At 41.2% G+C, this 22,059-nt stretch overlaps 1 pseudogene; it reads right to left on the bottom strand.

Moving 5' to 3' along the window:
- Window positions 1-15,400: 15,400 nt before the first annotated feature.
- LOC143853980 (oligopeptide transporter 7 pseudogene) lies at window positions 15,401-18,066 on the bottom strand (annotated as a pseudogene).
- Window positions 18,067-22,059: the final 3,993 nt, after the last annotated feature.

Genomic DNA, 22,059 nt, shown 5'->3' with positions numbered 1-22,059 from the left:
GATTATTGCACTCAAAATCAAACATAAATTTGAGTCCAATAATCATTTCTAAACACACAACTGGTTCTCAAAATGCAAAACAAACATAGCCTTAATCTTGAGTTTAATGATTAGTTCGACCCACAGGCAGTTCTCAAAATCCAAAACAAACATGGCCTAATTGGCATTTATTTTACGTATAATGGGTTCATAGGTAAAAAAAGCCTACCTATTAAAAACTATCTCAAGAAAATTATTTGACAACAAGGAAAATGCGAGAATTGTTCGTGGCTCAAAATAAATTTGAAATCTTACCTATTTTATGGCTTTTCGATGGGTCCCATTATACGAGGCCATGTTAGAAATTTAATTAACCTTAAGCGGAAAGATTGTTACCTTCGGCCATGATGATCAGATAGAAGCGATTGACGATGCTCTAGATCCAACGGTTGAAGACGCTCCACGATGAACGCGACAGACTCAGTTCTGACTTAGTCTTCAGATCTATCCAAGCCTTATGCTCAGATCAATGGAATCACGGGTCGTTCTAGGTAGATCCGGGACCAGACAGAGAAAACCCTAAACCCAAGTTTCTGATGGAATAGAATTGTTGCTCCCATTAAGAAACACACGTATATATGCTTGAGGGAATGATTTGGTTTCCCAATTACACTAACTCTTTCTAATTTAGGTTCTTAATGAAAGTTATCTTTAGTAGCCAAAAACCCACTTTACAAAAGTCTAAGATTTCCCAAATCTTAGATGTATCAATTATGGTCCACCTAAATGGAAATACGTTTTCAACCGTCTCCCACTTTGTCCATATTGATAAGCCTAAGGTTTTTTTTTTTTGAAAAGACACTTGGGTTTTAGGCATTTTAAAAACCTTACGTATGGCCATACATTTCGAAAACTAACTCTCAATCCATATTCTTTAAAAAGTTTACCTTAGTTCATATAAAGAGTCTCAAGGGCGGTACTACCCTAAAGCGAGCATTCCCTTCCATGTATCACAATGCTACTGATTCACTTTATTGAACAATTTATTTAGTGTAATTCTTTATGAATAGGCTAACCAATGCCCATTCCGGTCCAACTTTATTTTGTCCTCATAGACAAACCTTATCTTTCATTGGAACTTTATGTATAAACTGTAGTTGAAAGATAAAAATAACAATAGCAAGAATCATCAAAACATAGGTGCAACTCAAATGAAAATAATGGTGTCACTGTATCACAATCAAGCACTAAATGATCTAACTAGACCCATGTGCTCCACTTGACCCTCATACAATCTGGGAGGAAGCCCCTTAGTCATGGGATCTGCAATCATCATATCAATGCGAATGTGCTCTATCATCACTAGACGATTCTTAATCCTCTCTCGAACAGTAAGATACTTGATGCCAATGTTCTTGTTACCACTGTCACTCTTATTGTTCTTTGATAAGAAAACTGCGGCAGAATTATCACAGTAAGCCACCAAAGGCCTAGTAATGGAGTTAACAACCCTAAGCCCTGTGATAAAATTTCGCAACCATAATGCTTGTGAAGTGGCCTCATAGCACGCCACAAACTCTGCCTCCATAGTGGAAGAAGCGGTCAGACTCTGCTTCGCGCTCCTCCATGAAATAGCACCTCCTGCAAGTAGGGAGACATATCCTGAAGTGGACTTCCTAGTATCGAAGCACCTGGCAAAGTCTGAATCCAAATATCCAATCACCTCCAAATGATCAGATCGCCGGTAAGTAAGCATGTAATCCTTCGTCCCTTGAAGGTATCGTAGAACCTTCTTTGCTGCCTTCTAGTGCTCCATCCCTGGATCACTCTGATATCTGCCTAACATCCCAACTACAAATTCGATGTCTGGTCTAGTGCAGACCTGCGCATACATCAGACTGCCGACTGCACATGCATATGGAATTTTTCTCATCTCATTTCTTGCTAATTCATTCCTCGGACATTATTCCTCTTGGAACTTATGACCCTTCAGTATAAGAGCTACACTAGACGAGTAGTTTTGCATCCGAAATCTCTCTAGAATTTTGTTGATGAAGGCCTTCTGAGATAGTCCCAAGAGTCCTTGAGACCTATCTCTGTGAATCTCTATGCCTATAACATAAGAGGCTTCACCCATATCCTTAATATCAAAGTTCTTAGTTAGAAACTACTTTACCTCATGTAGTAACCCTAGATCACTAGCTAGCAAAATGTCATCTACATATAGGACTAGAAATATAAATTTGCTCCCACTGACCTTAAGGTATATACATTGATCCACGACGTTCTCTATGAATCCGAATGAGGATATCATGTCGTGGAATTTAATATACATTGGTGGGATGCCTGTTTTAGCCCATACACAAACTTCTTTAATTTGCTTACCAGGTGCTTTCCTTTATCCGATGTGAACCCTTCAGCCTGAGCCATATAAACTTCCACGTCAAGATCCCCATTGAGAAAGGCTGTTTTCACATCCATTTGGTGTAGCTCTAAATCAAAATGAGCCATCAATGCCATGATTACTCTTAATGAGTCCTTCTTAGAAACTAGAGAGAAGGTCTCATGGTAATCCACACCTTTACATTGAGAAAATCCCTTAGCCACAAGTCTTGCTTTATGCCGTTCGATATTACCAGATGAGTCTCTTTTAACCTTATAAACCCATTTGCATCCAACAGGTTTTACTCCTTTTGGTAATTCTACAAGATCCCAAACTTGATTTTTGGCCATGGAATCCATCTCATCCTTCAAGGCGTCATACCAAGACGTGTCATTTTCTCTACTCATGGCTTGTGAAAATGAGATTGGGTCACCATCGATCTTACCTTCATGGTCAATATCTTGCAAGTACACCTCATAGTCATGTGGAATAGTCGACTCCTTACTCTTGAGGATCTCCTTAAAGTCACCTCTTCGTCTACTGGAAGTGGACTTAATGCAACGGGTTCAGTGGCAATCGGTTCCTCATGGGGCGGCACTGTATTGGCTGGTTGCTCCACCGTGATATCCTGTGGGATGGCAAGGGGTGCAACCATCTTTAGTGCAGGTGTAAAATCCTGATCCCACATCTCCTCAAGTTTGAGACTTCGAGGTTGCTTGCTCCCACTGATGTCACTATCTTCAAGAAATCTGGCATTCCTAGCCTCAACTATTTTGGCCGAGTGGGATGGACAATAGAATATGTATCCCTTGGACCTATCAGCATATCCTATGAAGAACCCACTGATAGCCTTTAGGTCCAACTTATTCTCATGTGGATTGTACACCCTCACCTCAGCTGGACAATCCCATATGTGTACATGGCCTAAACTGAGTTTCCAACCATTCCAAAGCTCAAAGAGAGTCTTTGGAACTGCCTTACTGGGAACCTTGTTAAGAATGTACACAACGGTCTTAAGGGCTTCACTCCACATAGAGATTGGGAGATTGGAGTTGCTGAGCATACTACTTACCGTATCCATTAGCGTATGATTCCTTCTTTCAGCCACGCCATTTTGTTGTGGGGTTCCCGGCATGGAGTATTGGGCAATGATACCCTCCTCCCTAAGGAAGTTCGCAAATGGACCAGGCTTTTGTCCTGTTTCCATGTACCTACCATAATACCCTCCTCCTCTATCTGACCTCACGATTTTAATTTTCCTTTCCTTCTGTCTCTCTACCTCTGCCTTATAAGATTTGAAAGCATTTAGTGCCTCACTTTTCTCAAATAGAAGGTAGAGATACATGTATCGTGAATGGTCATCGATAAAGGAGATAAAGTATCTTTGACTGTGAAATCCAGTGTCTTTAAGATACCGTCATTCACTAACCTTTTGATTCTATTTATGGAGATATGTCGTAATCTCCTATGCCAGAGGATAGATGAGTCCTTATCCATATTACGTCTTTTAATGCCTCTTTTATCATGTAGGGCCATTAGGTTGTAATTAGAAGGAGATTTAAGGTGTAATTTATACGAACCATCAACAAGATTACCATACCCAATAACTGAATGGTTTAGATAGCTCAAATGTAGCGTCAAAGAAATTAAACGAAAAACCACAAGCTGTAAGTCTGGAAATAGAAATTAAGTTCCTAGAAAACGATGAAATGTAAAAGACTCACTCAAGGTGCAAACTAAAACCAGACTGAAGAAAAAGCGTATATGACCCAACTGCTTCCACACGTGAGCTCACCTTCAGTTGGGGTTCTGTGGTTGGTTAAGCCCTGCATGGTATTGGCAACATGGATTGAGGAACCAGTGTCAATCCACCAGGAATCATGAAAGACGTCAGCAGCATGAGATACATAACTAACACATGAATAGAGATTACTTTTCTTTTCAAGCCACTTTGCATATTTGGGGTAGTCTTTCTTGATGTGTCCTTTCTTCCTGCAGAAGAAGCAAGGGCATTGATCCTTATCGCCAGTAAACCGAGCTGACGGTTTCTTATACCAGTCTCCCTTCCTCTTGAACACACATGGTCAATAATTCATTTATGGACCAATTCACCTTATGTGTGTTATAAGAGATCTTGCCCATATTGATTTGGAAGGGAACTGAGTATGAAATTCACGAGGAAAGGCTCAGAAATCTCAATCTTCAGTGAGTTTAGTTGAGCGGCTATATCTCTCATCTCTATGATGTGTTCACGGATCCCTCTTGCTCCAGTATGTTTTAAAGAAGATAACTTGCCCATTAGGGTGCTAGCCAGAGCCTTATCGGAACTTCCATACTGCTCTTCAACAACATTCAGAAATTCCGTGGCCTTATCGTACTTGGGGATGGATCCCCTAATGCTCTTACTTATGTGGCTCTGCATGAGTAGAAGACTCAATCGGTTGGATTTCTCCCACCTCTCATACAGATCCTTTTCCTTTGGCTTACTGGTTTCCATGGATTTAGGAGGTTCTTTCACACGGAAAGCCAAATCAAAGTCCATCCACCCTAATGTAAGCAAGACTTTATCTTTCCAGTCCGAGAAATTTTCCCCACTAAGAAAGGGAATATGAGTAGCTTCATTACTTAACATAGTAGAAAGCAAGGTTTTAAATTTCAGTTTCGGTACCCATTTCGAACCCACCGAAATCGGTTTCAGTATCCATTTCGTACCCGTTTCGGTACCCATTTCAACCGAAATTTTGTAACATTTTTTTAATAAAAAGTGGCATTTAATCGAAATTTCGGTTTCGGTCCCCATTGAAATCCAAAATTTTGGATTTCGGTTGAAATTTAAAACCATGGTAGAAAGTGCAACTGTAAAACATAAGAACACGGCATTTTAATAAAATGCGTGCTAGATTCCATTTAAATATATTAGGTCATCAACCCACGTTAACGACGCTGGCTAGAGATAAAATGCGTCATTGCAACACTCCTGTGGGCAAAGGTTGCAACGCACTAATAATTTGCCAAAATCCTTATTTACGGGGTCAACCAGTTGTAAAACCAATCTCAGAGATATCCTTATACTTGTGGGCATCTAGAAATATCCCCAAAACTGATCTCCCACTGATCACCTCAACCGATCAATCAGTGAACCATGATTGCTTCCCTGTGGGGCCTATCAATCACGTTTCACTGCCTGATCGTAATGGCATGTGTCACTTAATTCAATGCAAATCGATCAACCCCATGTGGCGTAGTGCACTTTGCCGTTGCACTTCGCCATGAGAACCTCATCATAGCCCAGGATGCTGTGGCTACTCCCGAGTCAATTGGAAGCTCTTGCCTTAGATCGATTAGAATCAATAAATCCATAGTTCATACATTTGCATCGAATTCTCTTGCTGTGGTTGAGTGCAACCAACGGTCTTAATTAACCACCGAATGCCAATACAAGTCAAGATGTTGTGGCCACTCTCAAGTTGTCATGACATTCTCCTTTACGTGACATAAAGAAAATCAAAATCGACTCATTGGCCCTAAACCGTATGCTAGTGGGTCGATTCCGGTTCACAAGGGTTCCTTCGGGGAGGTACTAACTGTAGAGTATGGATATCAGAATTACATTTCCATAAGAATCAATAAAGAAAACAAACCATAATCCCATACTAATCATTTAGAAGTACATCCATACATACACCAAAATAGAACATAATCCATAAGTGGGCCTTGCAAAACATATGCTTTGCATACTTTAAGGTCCCAAAACAACTTTTTACACCAAAGCCCATAACGATAAAACCTTAACCATTGAGCTTGAACTCTTGGTTGACCAATGGAGTACTTTATATGGCCTAAGTCCAAGAATCCAAGTTAATGGTCTACTTGAGCGGTTCCCATGATCGACTTTAACATCCTTTAAAAATCGATCTTTGGCCCCAAAAAATCATTATGGGTTTTAACGATCCACTTACTTTGCTGTAAATATATTACGGGAATTTAATTTCTATGTTTGGGCTCAAACAATAGTTTTGGGCCTGGTTAACTGGATCCTGGGCTCAGTCCCAACATTCTGGATCCAAAACTGGGCTCAAGGACCGGACCGTGGGCCCAATTCTCAAAATTCAAGCCCCAATTTTCATAAATATCCATTTCAATAAAAGGTAATAGGAAACATGGTAAAATTGTAATTAAAGCATTCATAAGCTTACAACTTTGCCCTTCTTATTTCACCTAATCACCAACCAACCGTACTTGTGGCATTAAATGCTAAAGTGGGTTGTGGTGGGTGAGATTACTGTCTTGCCCTCTCCTTTTCTCTAAATTACAAGTCAAACCATAGACTTTAAAGGAAAGCCAAAGGGTGTTGAAATCAATAACCCTATTTTTAACAAAGTTTCCTAATTCCTTTTAGAAAGTTTGACACGGGGGGGACAAATAAATCACATAATATCACAGGGGTCAAGTGTTTGTTGAAAATTACACAAGGGGGTTAAAACCCAGATAAAGAGGTCAGGCATGACGAAAATGCCCCTCTGCCATATAAACAGAAGCAGACAACTGATTTGACTTGAAAATCTATTTTTCCCTCTTCCCTCTTCCCTCTTCCCTCTTCTCTCTTCGTTCTTCCCTGTTTTGTTTCCTCCTCACCTCCGGCGACGTCATTTTCGCCGGCGATCTCGATGGTGAGCGCGAACGTGTAGCATATACACGGTTAGGGTTCAAAAAATGTTAGTTATTTCCTCTCTCTCCCTCTCCTAACTGCCATGCCATGTTTTTTTTTTTTGTTGTTGACCTATGTGACCATGAACTTTTTGATGGGTAATCTTTGATTTGTAACCATTTTTCTGCTATTTTGTGCTTGGATTTGTGATAGGATTTCAATGGTTGAAATATAGATTTTTTGAACTGTGATGAGTGTCGGATTGAATGGATTCCCTTCCCTCATACTCTTTGGTCTCTCCACAATCTCTTCTCTCATACTCTTTGGTCTCGCCACAATCTCTTCTTTCTCAAAATGCCCAAACACCGATTTCGCACTCGCCGATTTCTTCATCTTCTCCAGCAACTTCACCGGCCGTTCTCCGGCCGTCGGATGTGTGTCCGACACACTCCTCCCAAAATGCGGGTCGGCCTCCTCTACTAGGGTTTCCGAATTTTCTAGGGTTTGGTGGGTAGAAGGGTGTTCGAGGAATGTGGTAATGGGGGAGATTTCTTCAGTTTTTTTACGGTAGAGATTGAAGGATTTTAGTCTTTCTAAGACAGAACCCGCAGGTGTGAGTTGGGGTTTGTTCTCTGGGTTTCTTATTTTTTGGATGAGAAAGCTATTATGGTTCCAATTACTCTGTTGATTAGGATGAAGAGAACTGTGGGGGTGAAAAATTGTACATGGAGAACCAGATTGAAGGAAAGTTTTTTTCGAGCATTTTTTCTAGGTTTTGTTTTTTCTGATGAGAGATTGTGAGGGTTTTGGGGGAGAGAAAGAAGATTCTAAGCTTCTGGTTGGAGAGTGAGAGAGATGAGAGGGGTGAGTCCCCCTTTACTACTAGTAACCCAATATAGGTAGTTGGAAACCCCTCTGAGTGTGAACTTCATGACCATGGTTTGTAGTTGATGGGCCCTCTATGGGGACTTCTTCTACCCCATTTAAGGGCCAATAATATCTTCTTCAATACCTTGTAGAGCTCCCCTATATTGCCCTTCAAAACCCTCTTTAAGGACTAGTAACCCCACCTAGTTAGCTGAAAATCCTTTTGTGTGAACTTGAGGACCATGGCAGTTGATGGGCCATCTATGGGGACTTCTTTTACTCCATTTAAGGACCCATAATACCTTCTTTAATACCATGTGGAGACCCATGTACCCTACAGAATCCCCCTTTACCTACTAGTAACCCAATATAGGTAGCTGGGAACCCTTGAGTGTGAACTTCATGACCACGGTTTGTAGTTGATGGGCCCTCTATGGAGACTTCTTATACCCCATTTAAAGGCCCATAATACCTTCTTGAATACCTTGTAGAGCTTCCCTACATTGCCCTTCAAAACCCTCTTTAGGTACTAGTAACCCCACCTAGGTAGCTGAAAACCCTTTTGTGTGAACTTGAGGACCATGGTGGGCAGTTGATGGGCCCTCTATGGGGACTTCTTCTAACCCATTTAAGGACCCATAATACATTCTTTAATACCATGTGGAGACCCATGTACCCTACAGAATCCCCCTTTACCTACTAGTAACCCAATATAGGTAGCTGGGAACCCTTGAGTGTGAACTTCGTGACCACGGTTTATAGTTGATGGACCCTCTATGGGGAATTCTTCTACCCCATTTAAGGGCCCATAATACCTTCTTGAATACCTTGTAGAGCTTCCCTATATTGCCCTTCAAAACCCTCTTTAGGTACTAGTAACCCCACCTAGGTAGCTGAAAACCCTTTTGTGTGAACTTGAGGACCATGGTGGGCAGTTGATGGGCCCTCTATGGGGACTTCTTCTACCCCATTTAAGGACCCATAATACCTTCTTTAATACCATGTGGAGACCCATGTAATGCCCTACAGAATTCCCCTTTACCTACTAGTAACCCAATATAGGTAGCTGGGAATCCTTGAGTGTGAACTTCATGACCACGGTTTGTAGTTGATGGGCCCTCTATGGGGACTTCTTCTACCCCATTTAAGGGCCAATAATATTTCTTCAATACCTTGTAGAGCTCCCCTATATTGCCCTTCAAAACCCTCTTTAGGTAATAGTAACCCCACCTAGGTAGCTGAAAACCCTTTTGTGTGAACTTGAGGACCATGGTGGGCAGTTGGTGGGCCCTCTATGGGGACTTCTTCTACCCCATTTAAGGACCCATAATACCTTCTTTAATACCATGTGGAGACCCATGTAATGCCCTACAGAATTCCCCTTTACCTACTAGTAACCCAATATAGGTAGCTGGGAATCCTTGAGTGTGAACTTCATGACCACGGTTTGTAGTTGATGGGCCCTCTATGGAGACTTCTTCTACCCCATTTAAGGGCCAATAATATTTCTTCAATACCTTGTAGAGCTCCCCTATATTGCCCTTCAAAACCCTCTTTAGGTAATAGTAACCCCACCTAGGTAGCTGAAAACCCTTTTGTGTGAACTTGAGGACCATGGTGGGCAGTTGGTGGGCCCTCTATGGGGACTTCTTCTACCCCATTTAAGGACCCATAATACCTTCTTTAATACCATGTGGAGACCCATGTAATCCCCTACATAATCCCCCTTTACCTACTAGTAACCCAATTTAGGTAGCTGGGAACCCTTGAGTGTGAACTTCATGACCACAGTTTGTAGCTGATGGGCCCTCTATGAGGACTTCTTCTACCCCATTTAAGGGCCCATAATACCTTCTTGAATACCTTGTAGAGCTCCCCTATATTGCCCTTCAAAACCCTCTTTAGGTACTAGTAGCCCCACCTAGGTAGCTGAAAACCCTTTTGTGTGAACTTGAGGACCATGGTGGGCAGTTGATGGGCCCTCTATGGGGACTTCTTCTACCCTATTTAAGGACCCATAATACCTTCTTTAATAACATGTGGAGACCCATGTAATTCCCTACAGAATCCCCCTTTACCTACTAGTAAGCCAATATAGGTAGCTGGGAACCCTTGCGTGTGAACTTCATGACCACGGTTTGTAGTTGATGGGCCCTCTATGGGGACTTCTTCTACCCCATTTAAGGGCCCATAATACCTTGTTGAATACATTGTAGAGATCCCCTATATTGACCTTCAAAACCCTCTTTAGGTACTAGTAACCCCACCTAGGTAGCTGAAAACCCTTTTGTGTGAACTTGAGGACCATGGTGGGCAGTTGATGGGCCCTCTAAGGAGACTTCTTCTACCCCATTTAAGGACCCATAATACCTTCTTTAATACCATGTGGAGACCCATGTTCATTGTTGAAGCAGTCATGGTTCACTTGTTTTATCTTGGATTTCATTTAGTAAATTATTGGTCCAATGGTGGTCATTGAATTCCAATTGCTAGTGCTAATCTGCTTTCTTTCTCAAAAGGTCTGATGCTATGAGTTTTTTTTTTAAAGTCATCTGAGCTAATACTCGCCTGATGCCCATGTGGACCAAAATTTGTACAGACCTCCTAATTTGTTTTGGGGGTTTGTCCTTGTTGTTGTGCTTTGAGAAAATTCATATAGAACACTGATCTTTGCACTTATTGGTCAACTCTTTTGTTTCTTGTTTGCTTTGCTTGATATCTAAGAAGCCAGACCTTAGAGGTTACAAACATGATACATATTTTCAGCTTAGTATGAGAATTGTAATAATTGTTGGTTTTCTTGCTAGCTTTTCTTCAAAATAGTAGTGATTGGGAATATGAGTTTATGCCATGGCTTGGATTTTATTGATTTTCTTGCTAATTTCTTTTAGAGATGATGAGGATCAGAATTTTAATGATGGTCAATATAACTGAGTTTTTGGGTTATGAATTGATCTTGGTGATTTTGATTTGGTTGTTCATTGCCATACAATTTTTATCCAGTCAGGAGCTATGGCAAAGCCTTGAAAGATGTTGATGCGAAAGAGTGATAGACTGAAAGTAAGAAAGGCTCCAAGAAGGTCGGAAAGGAGTTTAAGAGGGGAGGAGAGGAAAACGGGAGCTGTGAAGAAGAGACGAACACATGTAAGTGTGTATGTTGTTAATTGTATAAATCATAGTAAGTTTTTTCATTTACGACATATATTTTGGCGATGTAATTTATTTTGCAGGCTCCATACGTCCCAGCACGATGTTCTTCAGCTTCTTTCAAATCGGCAATGGACAGGATAAAGTTGCAGCCAGTCCATTCTGATGCCATAGAAAAGACTCATTTTCGACATCTGTTTGGCATTGAGGACATTATCATGCACAAGCCTCTGATAAGAGCTATCCACGATAAGTAGACTCCTACCACTAAGACGTTCACGTTAGGGAGTATAAATGTCCCCTTCCTTCCAAGCGATGTTGCATTGGCATTAGGACTGCCACTTAGTGGAGAGAGAATGGAGGTCGTGAGGGTTCTCTCATTCGACAGGACAAAACCCCAACCTAAAGTGCCTGGCTGGCCATTTCTAGAGGCCAACGTGAAGGCATCGGTTATCGAGAATGAGAATACAGCAATAGTTAGAGAATGAAATCAAGCTTCGATAGAGAAGACCGTCAAATATGTTCTCCTGTATCTTTTTGCGTCTGTCCTTTCCACAAAAAGCGCACATCGAGCTGACGAGCTGTTCTGGCCCTACATCGACGACATAGGAAAGATTGGCAAGTATAATCGGGCGATGGCAGTGTATGACTGGCTGGTAGATTACCTAGACAGAGTCAGTAAGGGTGGCAGGTACCTTGGTGGCTGCTCGTTGGTAATTCAGGTAATTTGGACTCATGACGTTTAATATTCTAACTGCGCTGTTTATAGTATGATTAACATGGTGTTTCATATGTATGCAGGTATGGTTATACGAGCATACCACATTTTGGATTCCCACCAAACCAAGTGCTCGTCCACGTGTGCTTAAATGAGACTGGAAAGCAAACGAATCAAAGACACATCGATTAGTCGAGCAGAAGAAGATAAAGAAATCGAAGGTGAGATATAAAAAAATTGTTAACGTATATATCAATACTACTATCTTGTTAACTGACTATCTTTTCCAAAAATTCAGGTGGTGGTCACATTGAAAGTATCTATGTTGGAGAAGTCATAGGACCTAAAGGATGAGGTAATGCAGTCGAGCAGGACTATGTTGCCTACGTTATTTTATTTTACTTGTTGATATTTTAAAATTGATCATTGACTGTCATGTTTAAACATTAGGATGTTGATGAGACAATGGAAACCGATGAGGAACAGTTGGAATCCGAGGGGATAGTTTTGGGAGTACAAAGTGAATTGAAGAAAGGAAGTAGTGAAGATGAGTGGAAGCATATAAAAATTTTGGCGAGAGAGAGAGATGTAGTGGATAAATAGTGGCAGATGATTAGAGCAGCATGGGAAGACATTAAGAAAAAGAGAGGAAGATGTCGGAAAGAGAGAGGAGGAATTGAAAAAAGGATGGGAGCGTATGCGGACAACAAATGAAGGGACAGGGGGAAGAACGGAGGGGGTTGAGGAGGAGACAAAGGGCGAAAATGCATCTCAAGGTGCACGATTATCTTCGCAGCTGTGCGAGGATTGGACGGATTTACCTGACCTTGAATGTGACATGGATGCAACCGCCACCCTAATAGATGTATCGTCTCAGTACCCCGACTCACATGAAGAACGATTCTGCACCACACACGGGGTGATCGTTAAACCTTTGCAACAATTGTTCGAAATGGAGGTGAGCAAGGAAGTAGCACCATCTACTGAACAAATTCCTCGTAGCCCTGATGGTGAAGTTGAGCTGAAAGTGAGGGGTCCAAGGGATGAGATGGTGGATTCCGAATTAGGGAGCATTGTAAGGGGTGTGAAGATGGATGGAAGGAGTAGGAAACCTGAGAGAGCCAGAAAAAGCCCCTACTTATCAGGAAAGACTCGAAAGAGGAGGCAGAAGAAAGGGAAGAAAAAGGGGGAGGACCCCAACATACCTAAACCACCCCCGAAGAAGAAAGGGTATGACGGGAAATTCCCTAAGGGAAGGAGAACAGCTCTAATAGAGAGACGTCTAAAGCATGAAAAAAGGCAAGTATATGTGAATTATATTAGACCATGATTTAAGGTGATCAGAAACGAAAATTATTAACTAACAATTTAATACAATTTTGCAGTGATATTCTCATGGAAAAGGATGATGTACACCTATTAGCCGAAGACCTACAACACCTTCGGAATGTCAGAGAATACCTCACTGGCACTGTAAGTGTCATTTTTTATCAATAAATTCTACATTACCATAGGTAATAATCTACATCTCACATTTACTTCTCTTCCTTGAAGATCGTGGATATATATGGGAAGCACGTACAGTCCTCCAACGAGGATGGGTTAGCAGATCATAGGGGCGGAATTGTCTTCGTTCCTTCGGTGGCACATGTAAGTGTAATTTCTATCATCCCACATTTCAGTTTACATAAGATTATATATGTAGTATCCCATTGAATTCCTTTTTTTTATAGGGAACTCTAACTGCAGTGGGGAGCGAAGTGACTGACGAGCAGAGGGTAGAAAGTGGAAGACGGCGAAGGACGCTCTGCACGGTAGACTTATAGACCACCAGCTCGAAGCAGTAAAAATTGTACTATTACCATTATGTGAAGACAGCCATTGGGTTCTTCTCATTGTCGATATGGTGACTAAAATCTTCCACGAATGCAATTCGTGTAAAGGAATGGAGTTCCAGGAACGAGCAGGATTGACCGTAAGTGGTTTAGCATCTTCAATGTTTTCCTAGTTATAAATCTATACGTATAACACTTATGTTTCCTAAACCTCTCAATGTTAACCACTTGCAGGTAGCGTTGTTGAAGGAGTACTTCAAGGAAAGCGGTTGTGATATAGACCATTTTCAATATGCTCAGATGGACAATTTCCCACAACAGGCCAATGGGTCAGTATATTTAAATGTTTCTTTTTCTAGGGTATGAATTTGATTCGCTTAATACAACCGTTGTTATGCAGGTTCGACTGTGGTTTGTTCGTGCTTAAAGCGATCGAGCATTTGTATGAAAAGGATCATTCACTTTCACCAAGTGTGACATTCCCGCTTCCCGCTTATCGGGGACTGTGGCGATTTTCTTAAGGGGGATATATGAGTGAAAAATGAAGAAGATCTCCACAGCTTGATAGACTTATGTCTTTCGCATATCGGGTTTACATTTATTTATCCACCTCGGGTAAATTATGTAAAGTTCTCATGGATGGTGTAAACGGGATGGATGTTGATGGTCCTTCCAGTGAAGTTTTGTGTGTATTTGTAAGCAAAATGGGGTAAATTTATTTGTAATTATTGGGCGCATATGTATAGGATAGAAACCAGGCTGTAGAAACACAGAGGGAGGGTTTTTTTGTATCTCAGCATACTGAGAATTATGTATTTCTAATTAAAAATCAAGTTCTGTCAAGTGATGGTGGTTGTGGCATTGGGTTCATTGCGAAATATGCTACAGGACTTTGAAAATCATCAAATGTTTGTTCTGAAAGTTTTGGGGGAATTCTTATTTGTATTGGATGGAAATATGATTTATTTGTATTTAATTGTGGTTATTCTCTCTAGTTATTATTTTCATCCTCAGAGTTGGCAATGAGATCCCTGTTTTTTGTGCTTTTCCGGGTATTTATATTTTTATTGTAGCTGAAAATGTTAGGACTTTGTCTGAAAGAGCCCCAAATTGCCCCCAAGTCTTTGAAAACCATGATAAGATCGATTCCTTAATAGGGTAAAAGTGCTTTTGGATGCTCAGACAAAAGCTGAAAGTCTCATCTAAGAGGAGGCAGTTGAGTTCAAACTCTATTCTTTTTACACTTGTATATGGAGCTTTGTTATTAATTCCATTTTGGTGGGGATTTCGTTTGCTTAGTTGAATGAAACATTCTAATGCTTTAGCCGTTTCGAAAAAAAAATACACTATGATTATTGATTTTTTGTATTTCAGTTCGTATTTTAGGAAAGAAATAGGTTTTGTACAGGTGTACAAATGAAGGATTTTGATACATTCTAATGCTCCATTTATTTGGGACATCAATGCCCTTCAAACGAACAAAAAATGGTCACTAAATATGGTACAAAGAAAAGAAAAACCCAAAAAAAATATTGCAAAATGATGAACTTTTTTTGGCCCATTATCTCAGTATTCGTCCAGTTTTTTGGCAGAAAGTTCTGTTTCGTTATTTGTTCCATTCTCCAAAATGAAAAATGAAATCGAATTCATAATTAAAATTTAGAGCATTTGAAACTCATCAAAAAATTTTCAAGTAAACGGTATTCTTTCAGTTATTTACACTGGAAAGTGAATTGATTCAGTTGAAATGGATTATATATATATATATACAACCAAATTTCTTTTCCAGTTGTTGATCTATTTTCTTAGCAGCAGGAAAAAACTTATTTCAACAATGCTTGCAAGGTAGAACTCATTCCAGCTTCAGAAAACTGGGCAGCCTTCAACTATGAGAACTCATTCCACCTTCAGAAAACTGGGCAGCCTTCAACTACGATGCCTTTCGCAGTAGGACAAGAAGCCAAGGGGCACCCATCCAAGTCATTTCCCCACTAGTTGAGGCTAATATTCTCCAATCCCAAACACAGATACAACAACACTCCCATGAAGGCCAGACCGGCATCGAGCGCACCAGAAAGCACATAATTATGCCTCTGCCACCAGTCTCGCCGGTACTGATACACAACGAAGCCCGAAAGGAATCCAAGAATGACCTAGCTAGTCTAGTTAACAGCTGTGGCCGGCGGCATATTTCATGTGGCACCTATAAGGATAGGCATGTTGATGAGAGGGATCCATTTCTGGTGAGGGTAGGCCTTGTGGGCAAGCCACACAAGGAGAGGAGCAATTGCACCGCCGAGGAAGAACCAGTTTATGGCGGAGTATGTGCCGAGATCTCCGAAGATTCTGCGAGGCCCTATCAAACCCCAGATGACGGAGGCATTGTAGAATACATGGTCACCTGGGCAAGTCCATGGACTGTTTGAGGACAATAATTCAGTATCACAAATGTCTGGGATAGTCTCCAAGAGCCACCATGCAGTTCCCAAGTACACCAGTGCTGCTATGAGGGTACCCACCACCTGAAAATTTCATTCTATTCATCTTCATTGTCATTATTTAGAAGGAAAAAGATATTGTTAGGATGACAAATTTGGTTATTAATTTGTTCAATTGGGTAAAGAGGAAAGGTGGAAGAGGAGAGACACAAACCTGAGCCATGAACATTGTTCTTGGAGGAATCTTCATGTGATGACCAAGCTTGAAGTGTTGCAGAAATGTGATAGCCTGTGACATACTGATATACCCATAAACCTTGAAGCATATGTTAGCGACGGGGTATCCTGGGTATAAATACCCGAGTATATACTCTGTTGTGATATTTATCCCCGGCGTCTGGCAATAGAATCACCAAGTCAGATAATAATATTGAAAACTCTATTAAGGATACTCTTGTCATTTTATATAAAAAAGGAAGGCATTTTTGTCATGAGAAAATGTTATGTGGATGATCATAAACTGAATGAGTTTGTGTGCACTGTTTACACCTGACTAGCGCTGAAAATGCAATTGGATTAGACGCTCAATCTGTCACCCACCCTATTTGTTTTGGATTTTGATAACCTATTAGGAGTCGAGAGCTGATTATTGGACATAGAATTAAATGTCAATTTGAGTTGAATAATGACTTTTGGGCTCTCAACAATTACAATGTCCCCCTACTTTTTACATGAACTTTCGAAGCTCTGATGACAGTTACTTCATAAGTTCAGAATTTTGTGACCTAATTTCATGTAGCAGAACTAAAAACAAATTGAAGCATGGAGTCAGAATGCAGGAATTGACTTTCATCTACTCTTCATGTACTGTTCTGATCTTTCTCTTCGGGGAATTTACTCTGTTTGAAGACATCGAATATTTTGTTTTAGGATTCTTCCCTGCCAAATAGACTCAAACCCAATATAAACTAGGATTCGAGTACATTTTTTGAATTCAGTACACAAAAAAGATAAATATATGCACACCACTAATTACAGTATACCAAAAAAGGATTTCCCGTAGCAAAAAATTAAATACAGGAACTAATTACTGTGCACACTTTCAATTAATCCACTTGTCCTCCTTCATCCGAGTGGAGCCTCCAATGCATTGTCCGCGGAGTAATTACGTGAAAAAAGGAGCTGCATAAGGTACACTCGACCTACAAACACCACCACCACACCGAATAAGTATGGAATCGGGGAAGTTTGATACTACTTATTGACCTCCATAAATTACGTATCACGTACCTATTGAAAACGGGGGCAGAGGGTCCAATGGCAGTTTCATCAGGCAGTTGTCTCTCCATGGGAGGTTCTCTGCAAGTCCTTTTGTTGTGGCCAAGTTTTCCACAGATCGTGCATTTACGATGCACTCCACTCTGCAATTCGCGGTCAGATCTTCTCGTACGCGGCCGTCCATGTGGTCTTTTCGCAATTGGAGGTAATACAGTGTTGAGAGGTTCTGGAGGCACTTCCCATTGACTGCGATCTACTGTAGGGTGGAGCACCTCAGAGTACGTTTCCCGATACATCTCTATACGAAACCATTTCTGGCAATAATCGTACTCATCAAAATCCGTGATGGCAATGGTTGCCATGGCATGTCCGCACGGCAGCCCAAGCGTTTGGAACTCACGACATGTATAGGTTTGCAGCAGCAAGTCTACGACATCATGATGATCACGGGACCTTACTTCAAATTCGTGCACACCTACTCGATAAGCATCATATCCACGACCTTGTTCCCTGGCCAGACCCAAATGTTTTTCTGCATAATGTGTGCACTTTGTTTCCCACATCGCTTGACGTTTCTGTATGTATTCGGAGCTCTTAAAACGAGTCAGCTCCACCGCAGCTGCAATCGACAATTTTCTGGCATCCTTCAGCACTACATTGTAATACTCCGATCTATTGGTGGTCAACACATCATATCTATCCCCCTTGAAGTAGAAACTTGCCCAGTTTTCCTTGGGAATAGCGGCTATCCAGTTGTGTGCATTTTCACTCATCGCCTTAATTTTTTTCATTGTGTCTATGAAAACACTCTCTCTCAAAGCCCTAGCATCTCTCCAGAACAATTTCTTAAGTGAAGGGTCTTTGAAGTCGGTCTACAAATTGGCGGCGAGGTGACGCATGCAGTAGCTATGGTTTGCAATAGGCATTACTTTAGGCACTGCTTGCATCAACCCCTTTTGTCGATCGGAGCATAGGGTGAATGCGCCTATCCCCTCCGGCAATACGTGCCGCTTCACCAAATAGAGGAACCAGCACCAGCTATCTTCATTCTCAGTCTCGACAACTCCAAAAGCTAATGGAACTAATCCGTTGTTCCCGTCTACCTCAACTGCGATCAGTAAGATTCCAAGATACTTTCCACGTAGATGCGTCCCATCGACCAAAACTATCGATCTGAGTGTTGCTGGAAAGAACGTATGCTGGGACCAAATGCCCAGAATAAGCGAGCAAATTTATCATCTCCCCCTGGACGTAGATCTCTCGCTCGAAAAACATGCATGTAGGTGCCCGGGTTTGTTCTCATCATCTCAATTATCAATGCAGGCAGCAAGCAGTACGAGTCCTCCACATTTCCACACTTTATTTCAAGGATGATGTTCATCACAAGGTGTGCTCTTCGGTAGGTCATGGTTATACCCCAATGCGACTTGATGTACTGTCTTATGATCCTTGTCCCGACATCTTTTGGATGATCAAATAGGGGTAAGCATGTCTCGGCAACCCATGGTGATGTAGCTAGATGATTATCATTGCCCTTTAAGTGAGATGTACACGTATGGTCTCTGACAAACTTCTTCACTAACACATAAGTCATACGGTTAATGCCTGATATACGCCACTTGCAACCTGGTTCCTTGCATACAACGGCATACTTCTTGGGAGTTGACCGTGACTTCTTGAACACGAATCCTTGCCGAATTGCATACTCCTTAATGACCTTCTTGAACTGCTTCATATTTGGATACATAGCCCCAACAGTTAACTCATCGAACTGAAGATTATCTGCATCTACCTCATCAGCCCCAACATACATGTCGTCTACTTCGATTGGTCGACTTGTGCCAGCAAGTAGAAATGGCCGACCATTGCCGGTAGGGGGAGCCACTTCTGTTGGCCTAAGGTTTTCACCAGAATCTTCTTCGTGATTTTGATTTCCATTATAATTTTCAGGATCATGGGGGGCCTCATCACCCTGCTCATCCTGAACCTCAGCCTCAGCCTCGTCATCATCCTCATCATCATCCTCTGTAGGATCATCATCATTGTCATCTTTAGTTCTAAATTCTTCCAAATCACAACTGAAGACATGAAAATCATCCTTGAAAACATTAATATGCTCCAACAGCACATCTGCATCGTTCCCGGGGACAATGATATCTTCGGAGATATGGTTCCTATACATATTGTCCGAGAAGTTTTCATTTAGGTCAACTCGAACCCTACACAGTTCAACAATATAAAATAAGGATAGTAGATTGAGTACTTGAATATAAATAAAATTCTACAAGACATACCTTGAACTAAATTGTGCCGAGTCACCTCCTATGCTTGTATTACCCAATTCTGTTTCATAATCACTTTGTAAGTCTACTTCAAAACGAGAGTCGGGAGTGACAGTTACTCGTTCCGGTGGATATCTTAGGTGTGGAATCGGTGGAACGGAAGTAGGAGGTATGCATGCATTATGAGAGGGATTTTGAGAGGGAATCGGTGGTACAGAATTCGAAGGTATGGCCAGGTTATGAGAGGGATTTCGCGGTGAAAAGGAAGGAGAAGGTATGACATTGTTTGGGGGCAGAATAGAAGAATACGATGAATTTAGGCCATTGTCAATTTTTATTATGTATAACATCACAGAGTTGAAAGTATCGTTCTCAAGCACCCTAACCAACGTTTGGAAGATATCATCGCTATCGACGTCGATTAGAATGCTTATATATGGATCAACATATCGACATTTGATGGATAGTGACACCCGTCCTCCAATACTCCCAATTCGACTGTAGATTAGAGCCTCCAATTCTTTAAGATTCATTCGGGGACTTACCAATAAGAATTTCTTACTCCCACCAACATATTCCCAATTAACTTCATCATTCAGTATGCCATCATAGTGTAACAGTAGAGAAAGCATTGTGCGTGCCAGTTTACGAAGACCTGCAAAGGGCCGACAAGATATCATAAGAACCACTACGTAAAGGGGGCTTCTCAAGGCGAATAAGTAGAGGCCGGCTTAACCAAAACCTTGGGAGGCACACGTTGAGGAGGTGAACCAGACAACTCTGGTTCTGAAAGAAGAAAATATGAGCTTCCTGATTGAGAACTTGTTTGCAAAAGGAGTATATGATATGGTTAAGACTTAAACATGACAAGAAGATGGTAACATTTTTATTTAGAGTATATTTAATACCAAACTAAAGCATGCAAATAATTGCACATAAGTGAACATTGCATTTCAAGTATACAGGTCACAGTACCAAATCTAGTTTAAAGACGAAATCTATCAGAAATTAGTTTAACATGTTAGATCTGGCAAGGATATAATATTTTCTTAATTAAATGACACCAGAAAATACTACTTGGAAGAACAGAATGAAGACTGGAAGAAAGAATATCTAGAACTAGAGTAGAAAAGAGGAATAGTAAAAGCTGCATGCAAACCACCTACACATTTCCAGAACTAACCAACACAGTTGTAACCCAGTCTCAATCAATGGGAAAGAACATAATCAATTAGGTTATGCATGCCTCATTTATGAAATGAAACTAATATAGAAACTGAGGATGAAAAGGAGCTTAAATAAATGAGTTTCTGATGCGGGGAATCCAACAAGATACATATCGATAAACACAAATTCAACAAACATGATTTCCTAATAAAACACATCCATAAGTCTGACAAAATATCATCGCTATCGAGGTCGATTAGAGTGCTTATATATGGATCAACAACAACCTGCTTCATATTTGATTGATAGTGACACCCGTCCTCTAATACTCCCAATTCGTCTGTGGATTAGAGCCTCCAATTCTGTAAGATTTATTCGGGGACTTACCAATAAGAATTTCTTACTCCCACCAACATATTCCCAATTAACTTCATCATTCAGTATGCCATCATAGTGTAACAGTAGAGAAAGCATTGCGTGTGCCAGTTTACGAAGACCTGCAAAGGGCGACAAGATATCATAAGAACCACTACGTAAAGGGGGCTTCTCAAGGCCATTAGAGGGGAGCGGTGAATGGTATTATAGAAGGGATTATGGGCCCTCAAATGGGGTAAAAGAAGTACCCTTGGAGGACCCATCAAATCCGAGAAGATGGTCCTCAAGTTCAAACTTAGGAGTTTTCAGCTACATAAATGGGGTAACTGGTACCTTAGGGGGGCTTCTCATGGGCAATAGAGGGGAGCTGTGCATGGTATTACAGAAGGGATTATAGGCCCTCAAATGGGGTAAAATAAGTACCCTTGGAGGGCCCATCAAATCCAGAAGATGGTCCTCAAGTTCAAAGTCATGGGTTTTCAGGTACAAAAATGGGGTTACTGGTACATAAGGGGGGCTTCTCATGGGCAATAGAGGGGAGCTATGCATGGTATTACAGAAGGGATTATGGGCCCTCAAATGGCGTAAAAAAAGTACCCTTGGAGGGCCCATCAAATCCAGAAGATGGTCCTCAAATTCAAACTCAGGGGTTTTCAGCTCCATAAATGGGGTTACTAGTACCTAAGGGGGCTTCTCATGGGAAATAGAGGGGAGCTGTGGATGATATTACAGAAGGGATTATGGGCCCTCAAATGGGGTAGAAGAAGTACCCTTGGAGGGTCCATCAAATTCAGAAGATGGTCCTCAAGTTCGAAGTCATGGGTTCTCAGGTACAAAAATGGGGTTACTAGTACCTAAGGGGGGCTTCTTAAGGGCAATAGAGGGGAGCTGTGCATGGTATTACAGAAGGGATTATGGGCCCTCAAATGGGGTAAAAGAAGT

Source organism: Tasmannia lanceolata, unplaced genomic scaffold (assembly GCF_043159265.1).
Source record: "Tasmannia lanceolata isolate RefF3 unplaced genomic scaffold, GAP_Taslan_0.1 ptg000020l, whole genome shotgun sequence".
Taxonomy (NCBI): Eukaryota; Viridiplantae; Streptophyta; class Magnoliopsida; order Canellales; family Winteraceae; genus Tasmannia; species Tasmannia lanceolata.
This window is presented reverse-complemented; position numbering and strand designations above follow the sequence as displayed.